A 16,432-nucleotide genomic window follows, 5' to 3' on the forward strand; every position below is an offset into this window, starting at 1 on the left:
GAGCCACGCTCTAGTGTGGTTATTTCGGAGTTATACGGATATAACACCATGTTAAATGCACGTTGTAAATCTTCCTCAGGCTGACATCGTTGCTGATTTACAAAGGCAAACTCTAGCTAGCACCTAGCTTCAGTCATTGAAAACATGGTGGGCAGAGCTAGCTAGTGGTTTCCATTGTAAAGGTACTTCTGTATGCCGTTTCATTTCCAGAACAAACATAAACCTAACACTAACTCATAAAACATGTTTGCATAAGGCTAAAGTAATTTGACGATTGAAGGTGGATGAAATCAACATCAAGACCATTTTAGCTCACCTTGCCTGCGTGCGAAAGCATTCTGTTGTTGTACGTCTCAAACTCCACCCTTGTGTGTCAGTGTACTCAATTAAACAACGTCAGCGTCTCTGAGCCATACTGAAAGCAGAGCGGGCAGCGTACAACTAGAACGAGTGTGCTTGAAGTACAGAAGTATACTGATTGGGACGCTTCTGTTCTGCAGTAACCAACCTTTCGTTGCCTAGCAACAACAGGACTCGCCGCCACCGCGAGCTAGTTCAACTTCAGTGCAGCAGAGCCAGGCAAGGTAAGCTTCCTGACAACAAACTTAATGTAGTTTTAGCTTTAACCTGCTTTCATTTCGTCTCTGAGCATTGAAGGATTTTAACTGTATGCATTGCAAACACGCCTTATCAGCCGTGTTTGTGCTGAAATGGCATACAGAAGTACATTTACAATGGAAACCACTAGCTAGCTCTGCCCACCATGTTTTCAATGACTGAAGCTAGGTGCTAGCTTAGCTAGAGTTTGCTTTTGTAAATCAGCAACGATGTCAGCCTGAGGAAGATTTACAACGTGCATTTAACATGGTACTGCATTTGAGAAGCCGATTTAGCGATGGTGAATTGATAACATTAAAAAATAGACGTGGTGAAACCAGTCGTGCAGTTGACTCCTCTGTTTGTTTGTTTGTGATCACAGGACTTCCTCTGGATGCTGGCAGATTGACAACCTCACATCAGTGAACATGAATCTCATAACTGATTGGAAAAATAAATAAAGTTTTGCACACAATGTGTTTGTCTGTGTACTTGAATCACTTCATAGTAGGCTAGTCTATATTGTATTAAAAATGATAATAACTAAGTAATGAAGTGGAAATAAGACATTTTAAGACCATGAAAATATGTAATTTCCATAAAATTGAGTGGAATAGGTGATAATGCATTTTACGGCCCTGATTCTATCTTATTTCCATATAACTACTCAATTGTTTACAAGGTAATTAAGCAGAAATAATACAAGGATGCTTGGGTGGTCATTTCTATGCAATAACATAGGAAGAGGAAATATTGCACATTACGGCCCTGATGTAGCCTAATTAGTATGAAACTACTTCGGCTGATACCGTTTAGTTACTAGCATACCTACCACCTAACTACTATGATGACACAGTAGCTGTTTCCATTAGCCTACTATTAACTAGAAACTACAGCATAATTGCACTGGAAACTATGGTTATTTTTGCTGTTATTAATGAGAAATTATAGTGTAATTGCACTGGAAACCATATGGTTATTTTGCTGTTATTACTAATAACAAGCAGTTATTACCATAAAATTAGACTGAAATTACTGAGAAATTACTATGAAATTAACACCTTATTAGCGATCCGTAAAGTAAAGTGTTACCCATTAAGCATTCTTAATATGGTCAATTTTCAATAGCTCTAATTCCTGGAGTGCTAGAGTGAGACTACAGCCAATATATATGTCATGATGTCATGAACCTATACAATGATTTTATTAACAAAAATATGTCTTATATACACTCAATCGTGGTAAATCAAAGGGAATTCAAAAATGTATGTAATAACTATGGTAATTATTCCCTTTGCATCTTTAATTCTGGGTGACTCAGCCTCTCTGTGATGATCTTATACCTGGACACCTATATTGTCCGTCAGTACAATTCATTTTGAAATGTTCTTCTTTGTTGTTTTATCTTATTTGGATGTTTACTAAAATTCACTGATCCCCGTCCCAACTCTTTTGAGACGTGTTGGATTTATCAAATTAGAAATGAGTACATATGTCCCCCAAAACAATATTATTTCTCGGTTTTAACACTTAATATGTTGTCTTTTCACTATTCTCCATCTAATGAATAGATTGAATGTTTTGAAAATGATACCATTTCGATTATATTCACTGTTTACCAAACGTCCCAACTTCATCGGAGTTGGAGTTTGTAGTTTGACTTGGTTGCCCAGTTTCTTGCTTACCAATAGGCTAGTCTATCACATGCCCCAAAACCGCACCTGGACTCAAGTTATGTTTACATGCAAAACCACCGCGAGACTGGTCGTCTTAAAATTTCTACAGCGATAAACCACGCTGTTGCTAGCCTGCTGTAGGCCTACATTAGTAGCCTACAACGTGAAATGTGTTGACACAGTTGTCCTGTTTAAAGGTTGAATTGGTTGGTAAAGTAGCACTTGCTGATGGGATGGGAGAGGTGTATTTAGAAGCGCGCACTGGGGCGGGGTCTTGGTGGGAGACTCGTGCACATTCTGAGTAGAAGCTGGAGCGATTTAAACATTTGTGATTTTTTTTTTTTTAATCAAGATTTAAAAATTGTTAATGTAGTAGACCTAGGCTACTAAAGCAAATACAATTATTTAGGAAGATGAATAGGCCACTAACAATAAAAACATGATATTCAGTGTATTATAATAAAATAATTCCCCCCCCCCCTGACGGAGGGTTGGTTGTGAAAATGTCCTCCCCAGTTTTTAAAAGCTATCTGCGTCCCTGGTACTGCACCATGTGACTGCACCTTTGCACCTTACCTGCACTTCCTCAGTCCACCCCCCCCCCCCCCCACCCTCCACTAACGAGAACTGCCTGGATCCTGCAACATGCAAAGCACCAGCGCTGCTTGTTGTCTCCGCCCCCCATTGAAGAAAGGACCACATTCCCCTTTCCCTTGAACTGCAGTATGTGACTTGCACCTTCCTGCACTACCACACTTGAACAATACTACAATACAACATACTGCTTACCATGCTCCTACCCCAAATCTCACCACTTTTGTATGTAACTATTATTATTAGCCTACTACGGTTATTATTGCTACTGTCACTATTATAGTTATGTATTATAGTAATGTCTTTTTGTCTTATAGTAATGTATTATAGTAATGTCTTTCCATTCAGTTTTTATCTTGTCTTTTTTCTAAACATTCTTTGTTAAATGTTAAATGATTTGTATTTATTACCGGTATTAATCACTTATTGTTACTAGTCCATCACTGTTACCTGTCCTGTCTTGCACTTTATGTCAGTCTGTAAAATGTCAGTCCTGTGTCTTGGCATGGCATATAGAGAGAAACGTAATTTCATTTTCCTTGTATGACTTGTGCATATCGAGTAAGTGTCAATAAAAGCTGACTAGTTACTTGACTTGACTTGTTTTTTTACTGACTGATGTGTAGTGTAAAGGGCAGTTAGGGCTCTGGTCAAAATGTCTGAGTCAAACACAGTTATTTGGACTGGAAAACGTGCATAGGCTATTGACAGTGGACCTTGTGACCTCTTGAACATGTTTAATCCAGGTGCAAAGCTCAATATGTTCTGGCTGTGTGTGTGTGTGTGTGTGTGTGTGTGTGTGTGTGTGTGTGTGTGTGTGTGTGTGTGTGTGTGTGTGTGTGTGTGTGTGTGTGTGTGTCAGGGATCCCACACATTTGAAATTCAAGCATTTTCAAGGAATTCAAGCACCAGTGGGAACCCTGGTGTGTGTGTGTGTGTGTGTGTGTGTGTGTGTGTGTGTGTGTGTGTGTGTGTGTGTGTGTGTGTGCGCGTGCGTGCGTGTGTCTGTGATCGAAATGTTGCTTCCAATAAATGAAGTCTTTTGCAAGCAGTGTGCAGATCAGTTCCCCTTTCTACTGCATACAGTACACTATTTTTGATTTGGCAGCTGCTGATGCTTTTCTGTTGGATGTGCCTTTCACTATGTTGCATGCGCCTTCCACTACACCAGTGGTTCCCAAACTTTTTCAGTGGGGACCCCCTTTTGGACTTTGGAATATTTACGTGACCCTCTCCCACCATAGTCTTAGCCTGGCAATGGATTTCTAGCAATATTAGCGGACAAACTATTAATGGAAAATCTAGCAATATTAATGGACAAAAAATTGCCTAGGGCAGGGGTGTCAAACTCATTTTGGCCTGGGGGCCACATACAACCCATGTGATCTCAAGCGGGCCGCATTAGTTACATCATCATGGCATGACATTGAAAACAAAAAATGTATTTCAAAATAAGGCATATTATTTTGACATATACCTGTTTTAAAAACTGTACTTTTTAAATACTGTATGTTTATGGGACACATATTTGATGTTTCTCACACGTCAAAAAGTGGAGAAGACGCGCTCACACTATCGCCTAAATAGGCTATGCCATTACACGCTGAAGAAGGGCTCTGCCCGAAACGTTTGTGGGCGAATAAACAAAGAAGAAATCTGAAGAGTGCTGTCCCTTCGCTTCATTTATTCATTCATGTTTCTCACACGCACATGACTGAATTGAATTTATTTCAACCAAATGCGAACTGACTCAAACAGCATTCAGATATCAGCACATCTCGATTAGTTTTGTTTCGGTTTAGAAAGATTTCTTTCATTAATAGTTGGATGCAGTTGCCGGCTCATATCAGCTTATTTTACTATTTTATTTTATTATACAATGTATGACTAAGCAATCTAGGTAACAAATATGCGAAAAGTTGCCATCAGGGAGTACTACAATATTACTATAATATTACATGTTTCTTTACTGTATTGTAAATATGCCATTAAAACTCTTACCATAATCTGGGCGAAACAATGTCAGCAGTCAATCATGGTCTCTCTTCGCTTCTCTTCACATTTGCAGATCGCAGTGAACGATGTTTCTCTTGGCTACCCCTTTGCCTGTTTGCCAGTTATGTACCATCCACTGGGGGAAAAAAACAGGTGCCATTCAGTTCTGGTTGTCAGTGAGAAAAAAATCAGGGTACAGCACCTCTAAAAAACCTCTATTGACTCGACATAAATATTTGCAGAGATTAAAGGTTTGTGGTTCAAGCGTATGTGGGATAAGGGTGCAAGCTTGTTGCTCAACATAAGTTACATAACGTGGTATGTTTAATTCAGTTATTATTAAATGATTAACATTATCATTAAATTCAAACACGATGAATGGAATTGCAGTAAAGTACAAAGTAGACCAATTCATAACATACTGTATAGTATGTTATGCATTGGTCTTTTTTGCACTTTACTGCAATTCCATTAATCATGTTTGAACTTGTCAATAATTATGAATTAATAATTAAAAAACTCAAAACCCAAACTTAAGTTACCATTAGCCTAATAAAGTTAAAGTAACCATATCATTGTTTTCTTATTACAGTTATTTCTATGCCGTGTCATTATTTGCAAAACAAAAGTTGTCTTCTTTTACACTCAATTTCTTTTCATTTTCTTATCCTCTAAATAAAGCAAATGTAAGATGTCATTTCTGAGACGGCTAGACTGAAATCAAAACAGCCAGGGCATTTCTGGTGTAAGACTAGCCCTGCACTAGCCAGGCCGTGCCCTCCTAGTGACGCAACACCTTCAGCGTTGCTACTAGTCAGGTCAAGAGCAATGCAAGTACTTTCTGAGCTCCCGAAAAATTGGGAACCCTTCCTACTTTGTTGGGAAGCAAAAAACCATTGGCAAACCAAGGGAGGCCGTTTGGGAAATGCCGTCTGGGAAAGGTTAATTGTTATGGTCTTGGTCATACCAAGTCTCGAAGAGATTTGAAAGTCGATGATAATCTGGCTAGTCCTGCACACATTCCCCCAGCTTTTTCTGTTAAATAGCTCAGTCCACTGCCTATATTAAAAAGATGGACCAATTGATTTCCCCATTTATATTGTAGGCAAGTCCCTAAGGGAAAAAAAAAAATCAACGGCCCCTAAGGACTGTTGGCCCACCGGGAAAATGCCCTGTATGTCAGAATACCAGTCTAGCCCTAGTTTGTAATGTGTATGTGTGTACTGTATATTAGATCATGTTTCTTCATTGGTGCTTACTGTCAGGTAATGTCACAGGTGAAGGGCAATATGGTGGAGATGACATGCTACATATGGGGGAGCGATCATGCACAATCCAATCATAGTATATTACCATCCATTTTGCCTCAAAAGTCCAGTAGAGCGCATTTCCACCAAGCCAGCACAGATCACCAAAATTTTATCAGCTTGTGGCATGATGCACGGTAATACTGGTCAAAACTATGTGCGTGGATTTGTGAGTTACATTGCAAACAAACAAACAAACAAACAAACAAACAAACAAACAAACACACACACACTATAAATAAATATTGGCAGAGATTAAAGGTTTGTGTGTTCAAGTGTATGTGGGATAAGGGTGCAAGCTTGTTGCTCCACACACACATACACACACACAGTGCTGAACTCCAAACACATACATGCACGCCCACAGAAATTGTATTCACCAATTGGTTGCCTTTATTCAGCTCTATTCTCCTCGCGACTGGTGAATAAATGTGATGCACTGTGATAACATTTGCATACACAGCATAGAGACGTTCCTTAGGCTATATATGTATGTAGCCTAGCTTTTTCCCCTTGTCAGTTACATGGTATAATGCTTCTGTTTTATTTGTGCTTTACTGTAATATTGAGTTTTTGGTGTTTTTTGTCTTTATGAGGTTTAATATTCATCACATTGAATGATGTATAAAACGATGTATTGAAGGATGTGCTATAAAATAGGCTACTGTAACACAAATACAGTTGAACTAGAACTTGAATGTTTAAGTATTGGCACGGATGTTCTATAAAATAGGCTACTGTAACACAAATACAGTTGAATTAGAACTTGAATGTTTGCAGTGTTGGTATCTGTTCGCTGTCTAGACACAGTCTGCAGTAGAAGTATGTCATACATCATTATTGACTAAAAGACAGGGGCATGCGTGTCAGTGCCCTTTAGATTGTCAGCATAAAAACGGATGGGGCATAGAACCATGAGAAAAACAGCAGGCCACTCAAACTATACAGTACATTTGATTTGCAGATCTGGGCATGTAATTGGATAATTCTGATTAATTAATTAGGCCTATGAGGAAGTAACTAAACTCAAAAGAAAAGGCCATAATAATGAAACACTTTAGTCAGTACCATTAACATGCAAGTAGCGACTGTCACAGAAATGACTGGAGTTGTTTGTAGTCCTGGCGGTTACATTTGACCGATTTTTTCCTTTTGAACTCCGAAGAGATTCAAGCTCCAGGATGTATACTACCCCAGAGACAACATTTCACCAAAGAAAGCGTATACTGTAGCCCATCAGATGATTTCACATGAAAAAGTTTGCTTTTTGGGGAATATACTATATACTGATACTACTATATCGTGCATTTGAGATAAATAAATTACAAAGTCTCTAACTAGATTTTTTTAATTTAAAAAAGATAAGTGCCACATCTAATTGTAATTTAACATAATAATTACTGAGTATATGAACACATTTTCTCTAATCTCACAAGTTAATCTCACATGTCATCTGGCCTGAGTGGACGGCAACTTTCTCTATACGTATTTTGAGTGAAGAATAGGTGCGTAACATAAATTGACCACTTTAAAAAGGCGAGAATGTCTTGTTAAAATGCAACAGGTTTAATCATAATCTGGAGATGTGGTACATAAGATGTGGTACAAATCAAACACACTAAACACACAAACACTAATCACACACTAATTCACTAATTAATTAATTTTATAGAAGGATGACTGATGAGGCCATCAGTTAGGATAGCAATTGATCAAAACTGCATTGAAAAATTCATGATGAATGCATTCATGCCATGTGAAATCTTGAATTCTTCACTGAGTTTCTGTGACATTTGAGGAGACATCATATGTTGTCATAGCCCCTAAAATTAAAAAGGAAAATAAAACAAATATTATTTTGTGAGTTCTATTATTATTAATAGTTAACTCGTACAGCCACTTGGGTCTGTAACACGAATACACTTACAGGACTCGTCATTCACCACATATTGCTGGCCTCTATTCATCTTCCGCAGTATGCAGGCTGCGATGGTAACAAGCGACAGCATCAGTCCAAGTATTACTCCACAGTAGAAGACAATAGGGTGTTCAGAGGTGACACTGTGTATCCATTCCATCCAAGTCAGTTCTAAGAGAAAAACGTTATATAAACCGAAATAAAATGAGTAAAGTAATAAAACTGGATAGACGTAAAATTAACAAACAAGTATAAAGTAACAAGTAAAATAATATATTATAAATATTTTATGAGAGACCAATGTGTAATTTCTACCTACGAGTACACTCAGGTGATGTGTATCAAATGGAAGCACACTCTTAATGCAACATGCATGAGTGCTAGAAATCTTAAACGTATTCTATTCTGCGTTCTATTCATATGTATTGCTCTACCTCGTACAGCCATGCTAAGCTCATCTGCTCTTGTCGAGGTGAAGAGACGACTGGACAAAGTAACCTCATAGAAGCAGCTGTAGTTGCCCCCATGGCTGAGGTCAGCCTCAGTAAAGTAGAAAGAGGCCGAGTTATTGACAGCCAGCTCAGTCCAGATTTCATCTGAGCCATCAGAGACGAGGTGGAAAGAGCCTCCTGGGTACTGTGACTGGATGGAGCAGACGATGGAGAAGCTTTGACCCCGGGGGACCTCTGGACCACGTGTCCCCCATGACAGCTCTCCATCTGGGCCTCTGACAAAGATGACGGGCTGTGGCAGGGACACTGGAGGATGAAAAAAATCTTGGATTTTTAAGGGGCATGAGGCAGGATTTTCAAGTTAATTAATTAATGACCTTGATGAGTCAGCCTTTACAAGTCTACCGCTTTTGCGGTTTGCTGTCAAAAAGACAAACAGGCATGTAGGCCGACACCACAAAAATGGCAGATAATATACAGATATGTAGATGAGTGTTTCTTAACTGGTGGGTCGGGACTCAAAAGTGGGTCATTGATAGGTCCTGGGTGGGTGCTATCAACTGGGATGTAAAAATGTATTCATTTCTGCCTTTTTTTTGTTAGTCACAAAATTGAAAAAATATATTCCATTCCACTAGTTGGTACACATATTGTACACTATCATATCATACAATGCAAATGCTGATGCATATTATCAAATGCATGGAGATATTTTTGATAATTATTTGAAGATTCCGAAGGCATAACAAAATTTTGGGTCACAACGTATGACCATGGAAAATTGTGGGTCCCAAGACAAGACTCCAGTTAAGAACCACTGATGTAGATAACCATATGTGTAATATGAAATATTTTGAATTTTTCATAATTTAGCAATGGGGCTTTCACAAAAAAAATGTTTTTATACAATGGTCCTGCATTCACAATTATTTGAAAAGAAACTGTGACTTGGGTCAGCATACTAAATCACCCACCACTAACTGTGGTCATTTCAATCATAGATAACTCCTTGGTTAAACACTTTCTCACCATCTACAGAGAAGGTGACTGAATCACTGTGAGATGAGGTGAAGTCCCGTCCAGAAACTTGAGTTTGGTACTGGCAGTAGTAGGATCCCTCATGGACAAAGTCCACCTGACGGATGGTGAAATCAGCAGAGGATCCTGAGGCTGCCTTTGTCTCTCTGTATGAGCCAGAGAGCTGCTGTAGGGTGAATGTGCCACCCAGGTACTGAGTGGAGATGGAGCAGCTAATCTGGACAGACTGACCCTTAGTTGCAGTTCTTCCAGTTTGAAGTGTGAGAAGGGGCTTGGGCAATGTAACTAGAATCAAAACAAATGAGGATATCAGTGAATGCAATTTTTGAAAGTATTTTTTCTATTCTTTGTTCCATCCTTTACCTTCCTCACTCTGCCTGAAAGTTGGGTGATCTACTGGAAACACTGATGTAACAGGAATTGTGTGCCTCCTGAAGGAAAGTTTTGATGTGACTGCTACAGATGCACAAGACAAGCTTGCTGCTTGACTACAAGGTATGAATCACAGAAGAACACTGTTGAACATCTAGGTATATGTTACTGTAAATGTAATTTCGGTTGTCCTTAGCTCAGTAAACCAGGCGAAGCAGCCTAACAGCAGAACATCGCAAGGTCTAGTACTGCCTCATTGGACGTCAGACACAAAAAGACGACAAAGGCATCCTCAAATCACATCAGGAGTTTTTTCTTCTGTCCCATTTGAATCGTCGGGGCAGGTTGGCCACTGTTGATGCAACTTGGTCACTGTGTATCTGATTGGTCTCTCCTAGCATATAGAAGGTGAAGTAGAAACCATGCAAAGACAATATCTTACCAATCACAGAGAAGCCGACAGAGTCACTACGAGAGGAGTTGAAGTTACGTCCAGACACTGGTATTTGGTACTGGCAGTAGTAGGATCCTTCATGGACAAAGTCCACCTGACGGATGGTGAAATCAGCAGAGGATCCTGAGGCTGCCTTTGTCTCTCTGTATGAGCCAGAGAGCTGCTGTAGGGTGAATGTGCCACCCAGGTACTGAGTGGAGATGGAGCAGCTCATCTGGACAGACTGACCCTTAGTTGCTGTTCTTCCAGTTTTCAGTGTGAGAAGGGGCTTGGGCAAGATAACTGGAATCAAAAGAAATGTGGACATCTATATGTAGTGCCTATGTAAATTGTAATATTCACACTGTAATTATAATTTGTGTATTGACATTGTGTTTACAATATAATTGTTGGGATAGGTGTCACTTTTCATGAAAGAGAAATTAATGTTCTGTTTTCAGTTCATGTCATACAGAAAGGGGGCGCTGACACCATTCATGTTTTTGGGGATTTGGGGGAAGAAGAGGAGGAAGTGGGGAGATGAGGAAGGGAGCCCTGATGAGAGACAATACGCAAAACGGGCTGGAGTAAAAATAGACTTTATTACTGCTACAGAGCAGTTGATATGTGATTCTGTGAAATAACTGTTTCCTCTTCTTCAAAGAGACTGTTTTTGCAAATACTATACCGTTCTGAAACGGAACGGTTGTGGCAGAAGTTCGTTGTTCAAATCTGTCAGCTAGTTTCACCGGCACCAATGAGTAAGCTAGCTTTGCCTTGGACACGGTCGGATGGAGGCGTGACTTGCAAGTGATCATCACGTTCGTGGCTTGAAGGTGGAGGATCGCTGCCGAGGGGAAGACAGACAAGTGGACATCGGATGCCTGCAGCGTTGCATACCTGGGTACTCGTGAGTGAGGTCTTTTCCATGGCTACGGTCGCTTTGACTGGGCAAGTTGTCTACATTGTTGAGCTCCAACTAATGCGCGCCAACGTATTGAATGTGCACCAACGTTACTGGCCAGTATAATTCCTGGGTCGCTGGGACTTTGTTTTTTTCCTTGATTAGGTGGACTTTTAAGGGTTTGAGGTGAAAAACTTCGAGTGGTCATCTATTGGGTTATCACTGTGATTCACATTTATTTGTTAATAAATGTAACTCTTGTTTATCATCATATAAAACGCTGTCTGAGTATATATTTAAATGATAATTAAGGCATATAGTGTGCCATTTACATGTTGAAAGGTTCATGGTATTATTTTGAGTTGATGTGCCTAACCTCAGTGACTATTTTACTTAGAGTAAAACAATGAGCCTGGTCATTGGGAGGGCTACATATAAATACACGAGTCTTCTGTTTTTCCTTTATTGTCCTTCCACAGAATGCATTAACAGGCAGGTTTTGCTGGAAAACTTGATTCAACTTCAATTGGTTGGTGTGCCTGATGAGGTCCACAGGACTGCAACCGATGGTGTAAAGCCATGTTATTGTACTGAGATGCAAACGAATAGGCTCAAAGATGAGCGCTCTTCCTGACACTTGTTGGTTGACAACCAATAAAGATTACAGATGAACATTGACAAACATTAAGGCAGACATTGAATAGAGATATATCCCGGGATACAGAATGTAAAATATTACACAAAAAACAACAGGCAAATAAGGTATCTCACCAACTACAGCGATGCTGACAGAATCACTGAGAGAAGAGTTGAAGTTGCGTCCAGAAACTTGTGTTTGGTACTGGCAGTAGTAGGATCCTTCATGGACAAAGTCCACCTGGCGGATGGTGAAATCAGCAGAGGATCCTGAGGCTGCCTTTGTCTCCCTGTATGAGCCAGAGAGCTGCTGTAGGGTGAATGTGCCACCCAGGTACTGAGTGGAGATGGAACAGCTCATCTGGACAGACTGACCCTTAGTTGCTGTTCTTCCAGTTTGAAGGATGAGACGGGGCTTGGGCAATGTAACTAAAATCAGAAGAAATGAGATCCATGAATGCAAATTTTGACTGTATTTTTTTTCTTTTTTTCCATCGTCCTTCGTCACTGTGCCTGAAACTTGGGTGATCTACTGGAAACACTGATGCAACAGGCATTGTGTGCCTCCTGAAGTTACATCTCAGTGCAACTGCTATATATGCACATGGCAAAGCATTTAATTAAAATGAGATTTATAAAAACGTTCAAACACGTGAAGTATAGGGGTGGGTATTGGCAAGGGGGTCGTCATGCGATGCGATTCACGATTCACGATTCACATGCCACGATTCGATTATATCACGATGCATCACGATACCTGCATCATTGCGATGCATCGCGATGCATTGCAATATTTACTTAAGTTTAAAAAAAAACTTGCTTGAGCTACTTTTTATTTGCTTCAGTAAATATAAACTTATTAACTTCAGTAAATGCGTAAGGATACAGCTTACTTGTCACTTGCTGTGTAGAATTCATAAATGCAATATTTTTCCAGCTCCCGCTACAAATCACACCAATCTCAATATAACACCGTCATAATAATCTACTCTGCACTGAAACAGTAGCATTTTTTTAATAATCCCATCCAAATTATTTTGTTAAAATGACACAAAATACAAGAACATGAGTGGATATTTATTTGGATAACACACATCATATCATAGTAAGTTACTTTTAATTCAAATGTGATATGGACTGTTAGTGAATGTGCAGTGAATTATTTCTCGCTCATTTGCTTGTTTTCACTGCTGGTACATTTTAACCAAAACCCCAACTCAATATTACAGCCACTACTTGCTGTTCCCTAGCACTTCAGGGGTTAATGTGAAACTTGTGCTTATCCAATCAGAAGCGCCTCTCTCTCTCTCTCTCTCTCTCTCTCTCTCTCTCTCTCTCTCTCACTCACTCTCTCTCTCTCTCTCTCTCTCACACACACGCAGCAGCAGGATCAAAAGCCCCCTCTTCTCTCTGTCTCCCTCCGTATAAATGAGCTAGTTGTCTCGTAACCTAGCATGTTTAGCTAACTTGCCAAAGACGCAATTTTACAGGATGGATTCACAAAGCAATCAAAAATAATGTCACTAATGCAATCTGCATGCAGTACATTATGATACTATTCCAACTGTAAGTTAAAGTTACAAATAAAAGTGCTTAGCAATCGCTAACGCTGACCGCTATTCAGTTTGTGTTAATAAGCAGCAGCTGTTGCCGTTTGCCACATTGTTGCATACCGGTACTTTTCAAACGCAGTATTGTACCGTTTTAAATGCCTTTGTACCGAGGTGCTTTTTTATACCGGTATAATGTGCAACCCTACACTAAACAATTGTTTGGAGACAGGTCTTCAAAAGCGTTATATTTATCAAAATGTTTAATGAATTGTGAATTTAAGGGGAAGGGTTTTAGTGGAACTGCTAGCTCTAGCCCAAACACAGGGTGCATCCCAATATGTGACCTTGCCTCCTCCACTTGCCTCCTCCACTTGCTTCTCGTCATGATGACATCACTGACAACAGCATTATATTTCAATATCTTGCAAAAGCTCAATTGTAAAGTCTTTTTCTCATTTGCAATTGGGATGGTGAATGAAAAACATTCCCTCAAAAGTTGTTGTGGCTAGGCTGACAGCTGGGAAACTTTATCGTTTTCTCCACGGAGGAGGGGCCAGGAGGAGGGACGAGGAGACAAGCACAAGTGGAGGAGGCAAGGACACATATTGGGATGCACCCACAGCAATGATCAGTCAAAAACAATGGCTGTGTCACCAGGCTACTTCCTCCACATCAACTGAGATGTGTCTCCTAGCAAGCCACTATACGGCGCCATATAGTGGACCGGAGATGGTATTTATGGTAGTAGACGCTCATGGACCTTTTCAAACACTGTGCATACTTTCTTGTTATTGTTATTATTAAAGAATCGATTTTTGGCGACATGAATCGATGCAGTCTATCGCGAAAACAAGAATCGCGATGCATCGTCATGACGATTCATTTGCACACCCCTAGTGAAGTACCTTCTCAAACTTGCTACTTCACTCCAAGGTATGAATCACAGATGAACACTGTTAAATATCTAAATTTTACTGTAAATGTAATTTCAGTTGTCCTTATTTTAATAAACAAGGAAAAGAGGCCAATCAGCAGAACATTGCATGATTTAGTACTGCAGCATTGAAGGTCAGAAACAGAAAGAAGACAAAACATCCTCCAACATCAACCACAGTTGTTTTTCTCTCCCATTTGAAGCGTTATGACGGGTTAGTAACTTTTGATGCGAGTTGGTCACTGTTGCTCTGATTGGTCTCTCCTTGCATACAGAAGGTGAAGTAGGACATAAAAATACAACATGCAAAGACAGTATCTTACCAATTACAGAGAAATTGATAGAGTCACTGTGAGAAGAGTTAAAGTTGCGTTCAGACACTCGTGTTTGGTACTGGCAGTAGTAGGATCCTTCATGGACAAAGTCCACCTGACGGATGGTGAAATCAGCAGAGGATCCTGAGGCTGCCTTTGTCTCCCTGTATGAGCCAGAGAGCTGCTGTAGGGTGAATGTGCCACCCAGGTACTGAGTGGAGATGGAACAGCTCATCTGGACAGACTGACCCTTAGTTGGTGTTCTTCCAGTTTGAAGTGTTAGACGGGGCTTGGGCAATGTAACTAGAATCAAAATAAATGAAATCCATCAATACATTATTAAAAGTATTTTTCCTTTATCGTCCTTCCGCAGAATGCATGAACAGGGATGTTTTGCTGGAAAACTTGATTCAACATAAATTGGTTGGTGTGCCTGATGAGGTCCACAGAACTGCAACCGATGGTGTAAAGCCATATTATTGTGCTGAGATGCAAAAGAATAGGCTCAAAGATGAGCGCTCTTCCTGACACTTGTTGGCTGACAACCAATAAAGATTACAGATGAACATTGACAAACATTAAGGCAGACATTGAATAGAGATATGTCCACGGATACAGAATGTAAAATATTATATCAAAGCCATCAGGCAAATGAAGTATCTCACCCACTACAGAGAAACTGATAGAATCACTGCGAGAGGAGTTGAAGTCCCGTCCAGACACTCGTGTTTGGTACTGGCAGTAGTAGGATCCTTCATGGACAAAGTCCACCTGATGGATGGTGAAATCAGCAGAGGATCCTGAGGCTGCCTTTGTCTCTCTGTATGAGCCAGAGAGCTGCTGTAGGGTGAATGTACCACCCAGGTACTGAGTGGAGATGGAGCAGCTCATCTGGACAGACTGACCCTTAGATGCTGTCCTTCCAGTTTTCAGTGTGAGAAGGGGCTTGGGCAAGATAACTGGAATCAAAAGAAATGTGGACATCTATAAATAAAGTCTTTTCTTTTTCCTTAACTGTCCTTCCACAGAATGCATGAACAGGGATGTTTTGCTGGAAATCTTGATTCAACAGAAATTGTTTGGCGTGCCTGATGAGGTCCACAGAACTGCCACTGATTGCCTATGTAAAGCCATATTACTGTGCTGAGATGCAAAAGAATAGACTCGAAGATGAGCGCTCTCCCTGACACTTGTTGGCTGACAATCAATAAAGATTACAGATTAACATTGACAAACATTAAGGCAGACATTGAACAGGAATAAGTCCTGGGATACAGAATGTAAAATATTATATACAGTAAAATCCCTCAGGGAAATGAAGTATCTCACCAACTACAGCGATGCTGACAGAATCACTGAGAGAAGAGTTGAAGTTGCGTCCAGAAACTTGTGTTTGGTACTGGCAGTAGTAGGATCCTTCATGGACAAAGTCCACCTGGCGGATGGTGAAATCAGCAGAGGATCCTGAGGCTGCCTTTGTCTCTCTGTATGAGCCAGAGAGCTGCTGTAGGGTGAATGTGCCACCCAGGTACTGAGTGGAGATGGAGCAGCTCATCTGGACAGACTGACCCTTAGTTGCTGTTCTTCCAGTTTGAAGGGTGAGACGGGGCTTGGGCAATGTAACTTCAATCAAAAGAAATTAGGACATCAATAAATGCAAATTTTGAAGGTATTTTTTCTTTTCTTTTTTTCCATCGTCCTTCGTCACT

At 40.2% G+C, this 16,432-nt stretch overlaps 1 protein-coding gene across 1 annotated transcript in view; it reads right to left on the reverse strand.

Moving 5' to 3' along the window:
- LOC134438769 (uncharacterized) overlaps positions 1 to 5,018 on the reverse strand; it is a 37,283-nt gene extending 32,265 nt beyond the window's left edge. The window contains exon 1 of the mRNA XM_063188421.1: positions 4,869 to 5,018. The gene's annotated coding sequence lies outside the window, so the exon portion shown is untranslated. The remainder of the gene's footprint in view (positions 1 to 4,868) is intronic.
- Between the last annotated feature and the right edge of the window lie 11,414 nt (positions 5,019 to 16,432).

The sequence above is a fragment of the Engraulis encrasicolus genome, chromosome 2 (genome assembly GCF_034702125.1).
Source record: "Engraulis encrasicolus isolate BLACKSEA-1 chromosome 2, IST_EnEncr_1.0, whole genome shotgun sequence".
Classification (NCBI taxonomy): Eukaryota; Metazoa; Chordata; class Actinopteri; order Clupeiformes; family Engraulidae; genus Engraulis; species Engraulis encrasicolus.